Source organism: Dreissena polymorpha, chromosome 11, assembly GCF_020536995.1.
Source record: "Dreissena polymorpha isolate Duluth1 chromosome 11, UMN_Dpol_1.0, whole genome shotgun sequence".
NCBI lineage: Eukaryota > Metazoa > Mollusca > Bivalvia > Myida > Dreissenidae > Dreissena > Dreissena polymorpha.
The window spans coordinates 33,292,486-33,305,193 of record NC_068365.1 but is presented as its reverse complement, the minus strand read 5'-3'; the positions used below and the strand labels follow the sequence as shown (position 1 = coordinate 33,305,193).

General features: G+C 32.6%; 1 protein-coding gene across 6 annotated transcripts in view; it reads right to left on the bottom strand.

Moving 5' to 3' along the window:
• Positions 1 to 8,802: 8,802 nt before the first annotated feature.
• LOC127850782 (putative inhibitor of apoptosis) overlaps positions 8,803 to 12,708 on the bottom strand; it is a 29,765-nt gene continuing 25,859 nt past the window's right edge. For 4 of the 6 annotated variants that reach the window (XM_052384082.1, XM_052384090.1, XM_052384085.1 and 1 more), the window contains one exon: positions 8,803 to 12,114. The gene's annotated coding sequence lies outside the window, so the exon portion shown is untranslated. The remainder of the gene's footprint in view (positions 12,115 to 12,708) is intronic. The other 2 variants (XR_008035447.1, XM_052384083.1) reach the window with 2 other exon arrangements.

Below are 12,708 nucleotides of genomic sequence, written 5' to 3'. Positions count from 1 at the left end.
CGTCATCAGTGACTTGAATGGGAAACCTTTCTGTACTTTCATCGTAAGCAGGTTGATTAAATGTTTCAGATATGGGAATAATAAATTCATTCCGATGGATTTCTCCAAAACCACTTGTTACATGAGTCTGGGCAAAATCATCAAACCTTATTAAAGGGATTTTATTAGTTCAAATGCGTTTCTCCAACGAACTGAAGTCCGCATCTGTACAGTACAAACATTGACGTATCTGTCAGATGTTTGTCCTCTCAGAAATGTAGGGTTTTACAAAACGAAGACGAAGAGGACACTGCAAACGTTTTTGTTTTTCTGACGTACAACAGTGGGAGAACGTCTAGGCCACATTTGGTATCAAAAGCATATATACCATCTAAAATCTTTGATGTTTCCATACTGGTCATTTTAGTATTTTTGTTGCGAAATTCCTTTACTTAAGTGAATTTTGAAAACAGGAATGCAGTTAAAGTTATCTATTTGAACGACTGAATTTATTTGAACGACTGAAACAGAGAGTTAAGCATTTAAATTATAATTATTGCGTAATACAAGTTCGAAAATGTGACTAATTACAATATTGCTATTAAGCGCTATCTTTTTAAAAAAAGTCTTAAATGTTTATATAATGTATATTAATCATATTATACATATTCATATCTATTCATACCTGTACCCGAACCTTGCCAGTGTGTACTTATGCCTACAAACAGAGATTTCCTGAAATTAGAAATTAAATTCCGTGATAATTACGTGCCTGTAATTTTGTTATGTAAGGAAACAAATGTCCCTACTAGTGCTAATCAAACTTCTAATGAATAATGAAAACCTATTGTGCCGTTGTTTAAGAGAGATCAAAATATTAACAAATGTAGAGTTTTAAAAGATCTGCGATAAATGAACAGTTGTGATATGCCATACAGATATTTATCTTTATTATTACAAGTTATTATTTATTATAATATAATCCATTTTTAACAGTTTCAACTGCTTTAAAAGTGTTTCAAAATATTTACTTCAAATAATCATAATAGACACAATCCGTAAATATTGCTTTGTCATATAGGTTAACATTTACTACTATTTAGCATTTAAAGGAATCTTTTCACGGCTTGGTAAATTGAAAAAATTGAAGAAATTTGTTTCAGATTCGCAAATTTTCGGTTTAGTTATGATATTTGTGAGAAAACAGTATTACTGAACATTTGCCATGGTCTGATATAGCCATTATAGGCATCTTTTGACGATTTAAAAACCTGAAAATTATAAAGCGTTGCAACGCGAAACGATTGAATAATTTGGAGAGTTCTGGTGTTGTCGTTTAAATTTGTGAAACTACGAAGATTGCTTATATAAGGTATAAAATACGCCTACTATGTGTGCTTGGCCGGATAGCTCAGTTGGCTAACACGTTTTTACTTCAGGATTCCGGGATCACTGGTTCGAGCCCTGCTGAGGGCTACTTTTTTTTTCCTTTTTTAAATTTTTTTTTTGATTTTTTTTACTGTAGCTTTTAAAATTTAGTGTTAACATTTATCAATATAAAGCATTTTATGACAAACTTCAAAACATGCCAAAATCTGTGAAAAGGCTTCTTAAAAAACTTCAAATATCTAAATATATATTCATATCTATGTAATACTGTTGGTATAGAATTATCAATATAATTTATTATATGAAAAAAAAATACAATCGACATCGCTGAATTAATACATTGAGTCCAAGTTATGTATCCATTCGTTATCACCTCAAAAGCTTTTCCAAGGCCGCACAAGTGTTTCTGCTTCGATGTCCGATGTTATTCCTCGGCGTAATTTCCATTACAATTGTACCACTTTTTAAATCTGAAATACAGTGCTTGTTCCGCTCAAATTAAGAGAAAACTGACATAAAATTAAAAATTGAAAATATTTCACAACACCTTGAAATAGTGAAGAAGCCTATCAGTGTCATTACGTATTAAGATGAAAAATAAAGTTAAACGAGATTACACATTACTCAAACGGAAACAACAACAACTACCACTACTACTACTTTTACCACTTCTACTCAGCAGTTACACTTTATTGAAATTTGCAATTACTTTTGACTGATACATTATTTGTTATAATTTATATTTACAATTGTTTTAATTATCTTTCATTTAAATGTTTTTCAACGTATAAATAACTGCTTGAATATATTTTTTATGATAATTTAGTTATAAAACAGTAGTGGAAGTACTACTACTACTACTACTACTACTACCACTACTACTACTTTTACTTCTACTTATTGTGTCCGCCTAGCGATCGGGTAAATCACGGGTTCGATCCCTACTAAGGGAGCGTTTTTAAAGGCTCATAAAAGGTGACAAATCCAATTATTATGCATATAAACTGGTCTAATTTTTACCGGATTTCAGTTACTCTTGCATAAAAAGATAATAACACAGCTTAGGTGCAACGTTGTCAAGAATTATGGAAGATATACCAGTTTCATAATTTGAAGAAATGTTTACAACTTTGCAATTTCCGTACATGTTCGCTATCTCCGATGTTCCTGGGCTTCTTTCGTAAAGTACGTATATATTGATGACGTAGTACAAACAACACAATATCCTCGTAAACAAAGAAAGAGAACATGAGTTCGGTAAGATATTTTTGTGTTGTACAATATTTTGTTTACATGGAATTGCCTTAGAACTTCATTTCCAATAGTAATGCGACCAAGATTATATGATGATTTCGCCTCCTTTCTGCGTTTCGTTTTTTTCTTTTAGCGAGAGTGTACATTTTCTCTTTCAACTTTACGCCATTTTTGTTTTGAATATCTGGCATCTTCAGCCTTGACCTGCTCACCTGATACACAGTGTCTTGTGCCGCCAAATCAAAATTTGTTATCGGAAAACCGGCTCGGAATCGCTCGGCATGATAGAGTAAACAGCGATGTTAATAAGCTGATTGTTTGTAAACACAATTGCTTGGAGGATAATGTATTTTGAGCGCAAAACAAGTTGTATTGCTCATTTTTTATGGTAATGTCAAATAGCATATATTTACTATTTGTTGAAAACCTTTATAAACAAAATATGCCAAAAATACTTAAAAATCGGTAATAATTACGGATCGTCACCTTTTACGGGCCTTTAAGATCTCCCCCAAAGACACCAATAACTGGTTTAAGGCCCAGGAAACGGACTTGAGAGCGTTTCAATAAGTCTAATGCTTTCGATGCAATCGAGCTAAAATAAATAACTACTACTACTGCTTCTGCTACTACTGCTACTCTACTACTACTACTACTTCTGATACTACTACTACTACTACTACTACTACTACTACTACTACTACTACTACTACTACTTCTACTACTACTATTACTACTACTACTACTTCTACTACTTCTACTACTTCTACAACTACTACTACTACTACTACTACTACTACTGAATGTACTTGCATTTACGATATTGGAGACACAAAACATCTCCCTAATAAACTTCCGTACAAAGTAGATATGTTTAAACTACACGAAGACCGGGCTGGCCATAGCTAATCTTATGACGTAAACGACCTTTAAATCATGCTCATAATAATCTTCTTATCTGCTGACATGTATATATTGCACAATAGTCGACATATTATTCCAATATTTGGCACAGGTAGACTGGCTTAACTGGAATCCCAATATTGCTCAAACATATCTACTTTTGGATTTTGGGAATGACCTGTCGACCAGCTATATCGAAGAGGCGTAAATATGAGTTTGCATTGTATATATTATTTTCACATTTCATTTATGTATGCCACGCATATTCGGAATTATCAAATTACGGTCTGCTTAATAAATCTTTAATACATCAATCACATGAAAATATGCAACATTTTTAATCATCGTAGTTTGAAATTTACCATTCGAACAAGAAATTTGATTACACAGACTTTGACCTACATTACAGCAAGGTGTTATTGCCCTTCACATGTACATTGTTTTTGTATTACAAAGAACGGCACTGGGATTTCCAATAGAGACCTACATGCAAGAATGAATTTCGATCAATTCAAGAAAACGTATTTGCTTAAATTGAATAGGTATAAAACGGACTCTAAACTGCACATTTCGAAAAAATTGGGTTGCAATTTTTGTAAACATTGCGTTTTTTTTTGTTTAAAAAATATGAAAACATATTATTTGAGTTCGTGTTTAAAAACAACTCCTTCTGATTTGCGCGTGACATTCATGGGAAAGGATATTGCGAATGTGAATACTATTTTAAGCAACGTAAATAAAAAACATTGAGAGTAAGGTTGTTGAATTTGTTGCTGCTTCTGCGGATGGTGTTGTTGTTGATGATGATGATGACAGCCATGCTACTGCTTATGGTGATGATGATAATGATGATGATATTGTTGTTGATTATGATGATTATGTGTTTCACGATGAATTATTGTCATACAATGTAAATAACAGTGTTGGAATATATTACTCGAATGAAACCGGTGAGACTGCACTTTTTTCATACCTTTTAACAGTTTTATATGCTCAAATAATGAGCTGGTATGTTGAACAGTTACTTATGGACAGAAGTGTCAGTTAATTGTTCTAAAACTTTTCGAAGCAAATCGATGTTGAATTTAAATGGATATTTCTATTATAAATAAGTCGGTCATTTGTTCGTTGATCTTATAATGTCTTTTAACAAAAATTGCCAACTAAGAAAAATTGCTTTAAAAATGGTAAAAATGGATGACAATGAACACATGTATATTTAATGTCGTGTGCAGAATTTCAACTCGTTATGAAAGCAATTAAAAAAATGACAAAAATAAATATGATGATTACAAAACGTTGATGAGTAGAAAAAGAACAAGTAGACGTTTGACTTTAGTATGCCAGTTAGTAAAAAAATGTGTAAACAAAGGGATTTTTATAGACTTACATTAACAATATCGATGGGGATACGTGCTTTATCAGGCTTGACGTAGGGGAACACATTTTGGTTCAAAATGGCATTCATTTTTAATGGTATTTTGAAGTGATATCAAGACACTTGAGATTACAATCTTTTTTCCCAAATCATCTGATAAGTTTTGAATCAAATGATGTAAATCCAAAAACAAATATAAGTTTGAATGTCAGGTGCGCACACTATTAAATATGTTATAATTCAAATGTGTATTTTTAATTATTATTGACATCGTCGTTGTGAATATGATCACTGGTGGAACTTATGCAATGTATAAACTGTAAACTGCTTTCAAATATTTAAGTGCTGTGTTTTTTTAACGCATAACAAACATTTCATCATTAATAACATGTACGTAGGTAGTACATTACCTTGTACATCAGTGATAATTTCGGACTGTATAGTCGACCCGTCATCATTTGTCATAGATTGTATATAAATGTAGTTTGTTTTCTGCATGTCCTTTTATACTGCAACACATTTTAAGTATGCCAAATGAGAACGGCTCAACACTATCTGTGCGATATATATGACAATTCGATAGAGACTTAACTGTGCGTATCATTAATTTCATCATTCTGCGCAATAACTAAAAACAGGATTTAATAATCGAACCTATGCTGATGTCATTGAAATGTTACCTATATGCTTAAGGGATTTGGTCACAGATTTTTAATATATTTCTATATTTCTTAAACGTTATTGAAATATATGCATCAATAATATATAGGATTTAGAATAGTCATAAATCAACATATTAAAAACACAGTTGCATAAATTATAAAGCTCTACAATTGAGCATTCAGCCCTTAGAATGAAAAGCTGCGTATTGCATGTGACTTATGAAAAGCGTTAGACATTTTTTGTTTCAATATCGATTTCAACTCAGGATTACAACCTCTTGATAACATATAAAACGCTGGGATTCAAAAATTTCAACAATAATCAAGTTGTATGCTAGGTTTACCGATTTATTTTGTTGTAAACCTTAAGTGTATTTAATATTGTAAATGTATTATAACAGCGAAATTTCAATCTTATTGCGTATATTGTATGCATACAAACTGATATATATGGAATGACATAGAGCTTACACGTGTTATAACTATAGCATATACTATATTTAGCAATGCTTTTGAAAAGCTTAACATTAGCAATATTGAATTTTGCAAATACAATGAAGGCTTTCTGTATTTGACTTTAAATAAAACACATGCATGCATACTTTCTAATCAAACGATTACAGAATGTATAATTTATTTCACCATATCAAAGCCCGACAATCGCATTAAAACTATTTTTCAATCAAATTATACGTACTTTTTACTTCGCTGCAACCGCTTGACATGATTTTCAGCTTTTGCTATATATCTTCCGCGTTTTACAACGTACTGCTTTTGTAATAGTTTCCTGGTGTAAAGAGTTTATTCAAATATATTCACCCACAAATGTCTATGCAAAGAACCATGATATATTTATGTTGAGAAACGCATAATAAATTTATATCGCTATAGAAATTACGATGATTTTCCGCACCCTATGCATGTCGTTAAAACGCCATTATTGAGGCGCAGTAAAAATGCGCGCGAATAATTAGAAGGTAAACAATACATACCTGTTTTACCCGCGTTCATTGTTAATCTTTTTAACCACGGCCACCATTGAAAACTTTTTATAGCCTACCTCTCACATCGGTATCTGTAACATCTGCATGTACATGATACTTTCCTAATCGTTTGTTTTTATTAAGAGATGACACCCATTACCATTTTTAACATAACGTTATTACATGAAGACCGTGCCATAACGCGATTTCAGACATATAAAACAGGACACTTACAGACTTCCATTTGGAGACAAAATATGTTTAAATTGCAAACATATCTTATAAGTTGTATTCGCGCTGCTTTAAAATGAGGTCGAGTAGTATTTTCTCTCTTAAATGACATTGAAAGGACAAACACAGCATAGGAGTACTTAGGCGAATTATTTTATCTCTACAGGACACACGTATCTCGTCAATTTACCGCCCGTACATATGAATTTTTAATCATAACATAAACATTATTATAAAATAAGTATTATATGTCAGAGCCATACATTGCAGCTGCCTTAAGGCCAGTGACGTTGATAAATAAATTGCCTGTGCTTGCGATATATGTCCTGTATTTTGCGCGTGTCGTCTTGGTTCACTGGGTTCCGAAAATTGCTGTAACATTTCATATTTTCAACTCAAGCTTCAGCTTTTGAAAAGTATTCAAAAAGTATACATACACATTAATGAACGCTATGTTTTATATATTTATTTCATTTAAATACACCACTCACATTTTGGATTGTAGAACTGATTAGGACAATACGAAACATTTGAGCTTAGTACTGCTCAAACAGAACTTATTTAAACCGCGTTTTATATATCTGTTCACAAAAAAATTGCAGTCGATTAAAGCTATAATCTATTGTATTATTAAAATAGACACAATGTGCTATTTAATATGATAAAACACCATTTTGTTGAATTTAATGAGTACGAAAGTATTCCGTGTTTTTTCATCGGCGCTTCAGTAGAAGATTATGTAAAAGACAAGTATGCGAATTGTCTACATCCCCGTAAAATGATTTATTATTCTTATAAGCTGCTCCGGATATATTGTTATACTGTCAAGTTCATGTCAAAAATAACTACGTTTTTTGTTTAATATGAAAGGTATAGGCACAGTTCACATTTCTAATGTATTTCATTAGAATCATTGTTAACACAAAACATTTTTTTAATAAGAATACGGTCTATTTAATATTAGTTACTCCTTGATTTTCAAATGAGCGTTGTCGTCCAGTTGTTAACAGTGGAAAAGGTTACATTTAAAGTTTTTACATTGGTTTATAATAGCTCACGTTAATATCAAAGTTCTCAACTATCTGAATTAACATTCCGTCCTACTTGGTATTAATATCTCACGCTGTTTGTTTGGTATTGCCTGTAGAGTCCGACATTTTAAACACAATAGGTTTTTGCATATCGAGCGTTGGATAGGCAACTCAAAAGTCATGCTTCTTTCGCACTTCAATTAGATACGCACGCAATTATATTCGTTACACGATTTAATTCGCGGTCTTTGTCCCACATTTATCGTGTGACGCTCCTATTATAGTTTATAACAACATCTGGTTAATCTTCGCAAAATAGTTTGTTATAAATTGTCGGTATATTTTCAGATCATTAGTAGCTGAAATAAAGTTTGACTATTTAAGTTACATGAATAAAGCAAACAAACTGTACGAGATCACGGTATTTAGATGTTCCGAGACTTATGTTTTTACATGTACACGATGTACATGTATATTTTGCATAACGTAGATACAAAAATTAGAAAAAAAGACATTCTTTCTTAACACGCTTTTAAATCTTGAAAATTGTAATTTTCGTGTTTTTTTTTTAAATATTTCACGGATGGATGTGCTTACTTTTATTTTATTTATTTATTAAAAATACTGTGATAAAACGCGCTAAATTATCATGTTTCTAAGGTTTATATGATATGTTTAACCTTTTTTACTATATACAAATTAAATTCTATATACAAGAATATTAGAGTTCAAAAGACTTAAAGAGACGAGCATCATGTTAACTGATACTATGACATATTAAAACAACATAACAGTATCTTTTAAATGTATCCCCCCGCCACCTTATACAAAAACACAAATATTTATCATGTTTGAAGTTAAAAAGCTGGACCCTAACAGAAAACAGAAAAAAAACTAGTTAAACCTGTTTCCAATATTGGCATAAAGTACACCTTGTTCGTTACCTTACAGCGACCTGAGTGTGGTAACTATAAAGATGTGTAGCTGAAGTGTTAAGTATTAACAATCTTTATTTTACTTTATCACTTTTCAGTGATTGAATATACATAAAGTATATAGCAAACATACATCCACATATATAAACATAGAGTTAAGTACTATTTACAAGAACCATAATTTACATCTGAATATTATGTACAAAGAGATCAATAAAACGTCTCACTTTGACATATTGAATAATTTTATCGTCCACAAGCTGGACCCTTAAAGTAAACAGAAAAAAACTAGTTAAACCTTTTTTTCCAATATTGGCATAAAGTACACCTTGTTCGTTACTCCACAGCGACCTGAGTGAAGTAGCTATGAAGATGTGTAGCTGAAGTGTTAAGTATTAACAATCTTTATTTTACTTTATCACTTTTCAGTGATTGAATATACATCAAGTATAAAGCAAACATACATCCACATATATAAACATAGAGTTAAGTACTACTTACAAGAACAATAATTTACATCTGAATATTATGTACAAAGAGATCAATAAAACGTCGCACTTTGACATATTGAATCATTTTATCGTCCACAAGCTGCACCCTAAAAGTAAACAGAAAAAACTAGTTAAACCTTTTTTTTCAATATTGGCATAACATGCATCTTGTTCGTTACTCTACAGCGACCTGAGTGAAGTAACTATAAAGTTGTGTAGCTGAAGTGTTAAGTATTAACAATTTTTATTTTACTTTATCACTTTTCAGTGATTGGTGATACGTAAAGTATAAAGCAAACATACATCCACATATATAAACATAGAGTTATGTACTATTTACAAGAACCATCATTAAAATCTGAATATTTTGTTCAACAAGAGATGTGTCTATAAGAAACACATTGCCCCCTATTGTGCCGCTTTGAATCTATATATTTTGCCTTTGATCTTGAAAGATGACCTTGACCTTTCACCACTAAAATGTGCAACATCATGAGATACACATACATGCCAAATATCAAGTTGCTATCTTCAATATTGCAAAAGTTATGAAAAAGATTTGGGACACACACATACAAAGAATGAATAAATGAATGAATGACTGAAAGACAGACAGACAGACAGACAGACAGACAGACAGACAGACAGACAGACAGACAGACAGACAGACAGACAGACAGACAGACAGACAGACAGACAAGCCAAAAACAATATCCTCACGATCATTCGATCCGGGGCAGAGCGTAACGTTAAGTGTTGATATAACTGATATCATGACAATGTGTACACAAACTGGCGGTTCTATATACTCGACAGATTATTCGCACTTTGACATATTGATGGCATAAAATACAACCTTTTCGTTACTCAACAGCATCCTGAGTGAAGTAACTGTGAGGATGTGTAGCTGAAGTGTTAAGTATTAACAATCTTTATTTTACTTTATCACTCTTTAGTGATTGAAGATACATTAAGTATAAAGCAAACATACATCTACATATATAAATATAGAATTAAGTACTATTTACAAGAACTATAGTTTACATCTGAATATTATTTACAAAGTGATAAATAAAACGTCTCACTTTGACATATTAAATCATTTTATCGTCCACAAGCTGGACCCTAAAAGTAAACAGAAAAAAACTAGTTAAACCTGTTTTTTCAATATTGGCATAAAATGCATCTTGTTCGTTACTCTACAGCGACCTGAGTGAAGTAACTATACAGCTTTTGCGCCGCTTTGAAGACATATATATGACCATTCACCTTGAAGGATGACCTTGACCTTGACCTTTCACCACTCAAACTGTGCAGCTCAATGAGATACACATGCACGCCAAATATCAAGTTGATATCTTCAATATTGCACAAGTTATGACCAAGGTTAAAGTTTTGGGACACACACATACAATGAATGAATAAATGACTGACCAATTGACAGACAGACAGACAAGCCAAAAACAATATACCCCCGATCATTCGATCCGGGGGCATACAAAGATCAATACACAGTCTGTTTGTTTAAAAACACAATCAATTATTTTTACGCAATAAACATATGAATGAAGTTATATATACTCCTGGCTGTCTCGTCATTGGTCATGTTTGCCGCTGATAGCAATGATGTCACCATATCATATGAAAACATACTGGAGAGAAGGTCACACGCTCGTAGGATTGTAAGTCTATATTCTCTCAGTCTTTGACAAGAGGCGACGGCAAGAATGTCGCTGTTAAGGATTATAAGACCACTTTGTCTGCAATGATGTCCGAGAGTCTGTTCTTGTGTTCACTAAAACACGCATAGTTGCCGATGATTCCGTTGTTTCACGAGTTGTTTCCGCGGTCCAGATGCGAGCGGCCATAATCAGAGGGTGAACGACACTACATCGAGCAAATTCTGTATCCCCTGTGATGCTTAAAATAGTTGTTTTGTGAGATATTAAGTGTTCATACAACAGCATTTATGAAAGCACAACAATTTTCTTTAGTCGATTTAAGCATTGATTGGTAGCCAGCCGATGACATATCAGTTATTGTGCGAGTTGGAAAATTTTGACACATTTTTGCTGTAAATTTTTCTATTGTAAGGTCATCGTAGTTTGTTAGTGATGACCAGAGTTTCGATCCGTACAGTGCTGTGGGGATGGGTACCTTTTCCACGCGATTGGCCATTTTCAGCGGATTTATGTGGAATGTTGTTTACATTATTGTCATTATGGAAAACACAGATGACCGACCCTTCCATATTCGTTCGGCAACTGCGTATGACGACTTAAGCGATATGTGAAACTTTATTCCCATGTGTTTTGCTGATTCTGCGGGGAGTGTGAGATCATCAACTAGGGTTAGGTTCTGGTTTGCATGTGGATTTAATATTTTTCTGACCGATCGGGAATTTGTTTTATCAAATGGTATATGTTATATCGTGTTATGTATTCGAAAATAATCGTCTTTATGCTGTACGTTTCTTATATATTTCAATAACACGGGTAATTGTGAAGCAAATGATTTTATACGAAATTACTTTTGTGCTTATTGGTCTGGCTTTTTATTCAAATCCATATTTTATTATAACGATGTTTATAAGCACGATATAAATGCTGTTAGACAGGATAGGTTCAGTAGGTTCAGTTCAGATTGAAGATATTTGCATCATGAAGTATACATTTGTGATCGGTGATTACGGAATGTTTTGCCTTATCGAAGTAACTTAAGTAATTTTAGAATATTTTAGAGATTGCAGCACACTTCGAAAACGTTAGCGCCATATATAGGTGAGTACGCACACTGTTTTGACATATACTCAAGCGTTATATAAAATCCAAGTAATGTGCACAGGTCTACTGTCCCATTGTTGAGGTCCGCCAGGTGCCTGTCATAAAAAAAAATAAGATTACACACAGTTTTTTTGGAATATATTGTGGCATTATTCTGGCATCGTAAACTATGATTTTCTGAGAAAAAGCGTACAGTAGTGTGTGTCCCACATATGGAGGCATATGTTAATAAATAAGTGTAATCCTTCCGTCCTTACAACCGTCAGACTGTACCACGTTTTTTATGCGGATCAAAACTCATTAGATATGAAAGGGATTCAACCGAGAGTGAATAGAATTATAGGAACCTTTTCAGGAGTTTTCCTAATGTAGTTACTTGAATGTGTAGAGCTCGCTAATTACTAATGGTATTTAAATGAAACTTACACTGTAGAGGACATTGCAGACAATGATATAACCCAATAACGACAACTCTCGTATCAGTATGTTTTTAGTAAGCATTCTTTGCTTATTTTATTTAGTCATGTTTGTTTGCATATAACACTGCAAGTATGAATTATATTCAAATAAGCCTTCAAATAATCATAGACAGTTTTTAGAAAAAACTAAGTCTACAAGGGACATAACTCTTTCTTCACTTTACATTTGTAGAGCTATGTGTTAACTGTCCATATGCAAAGTATACATTA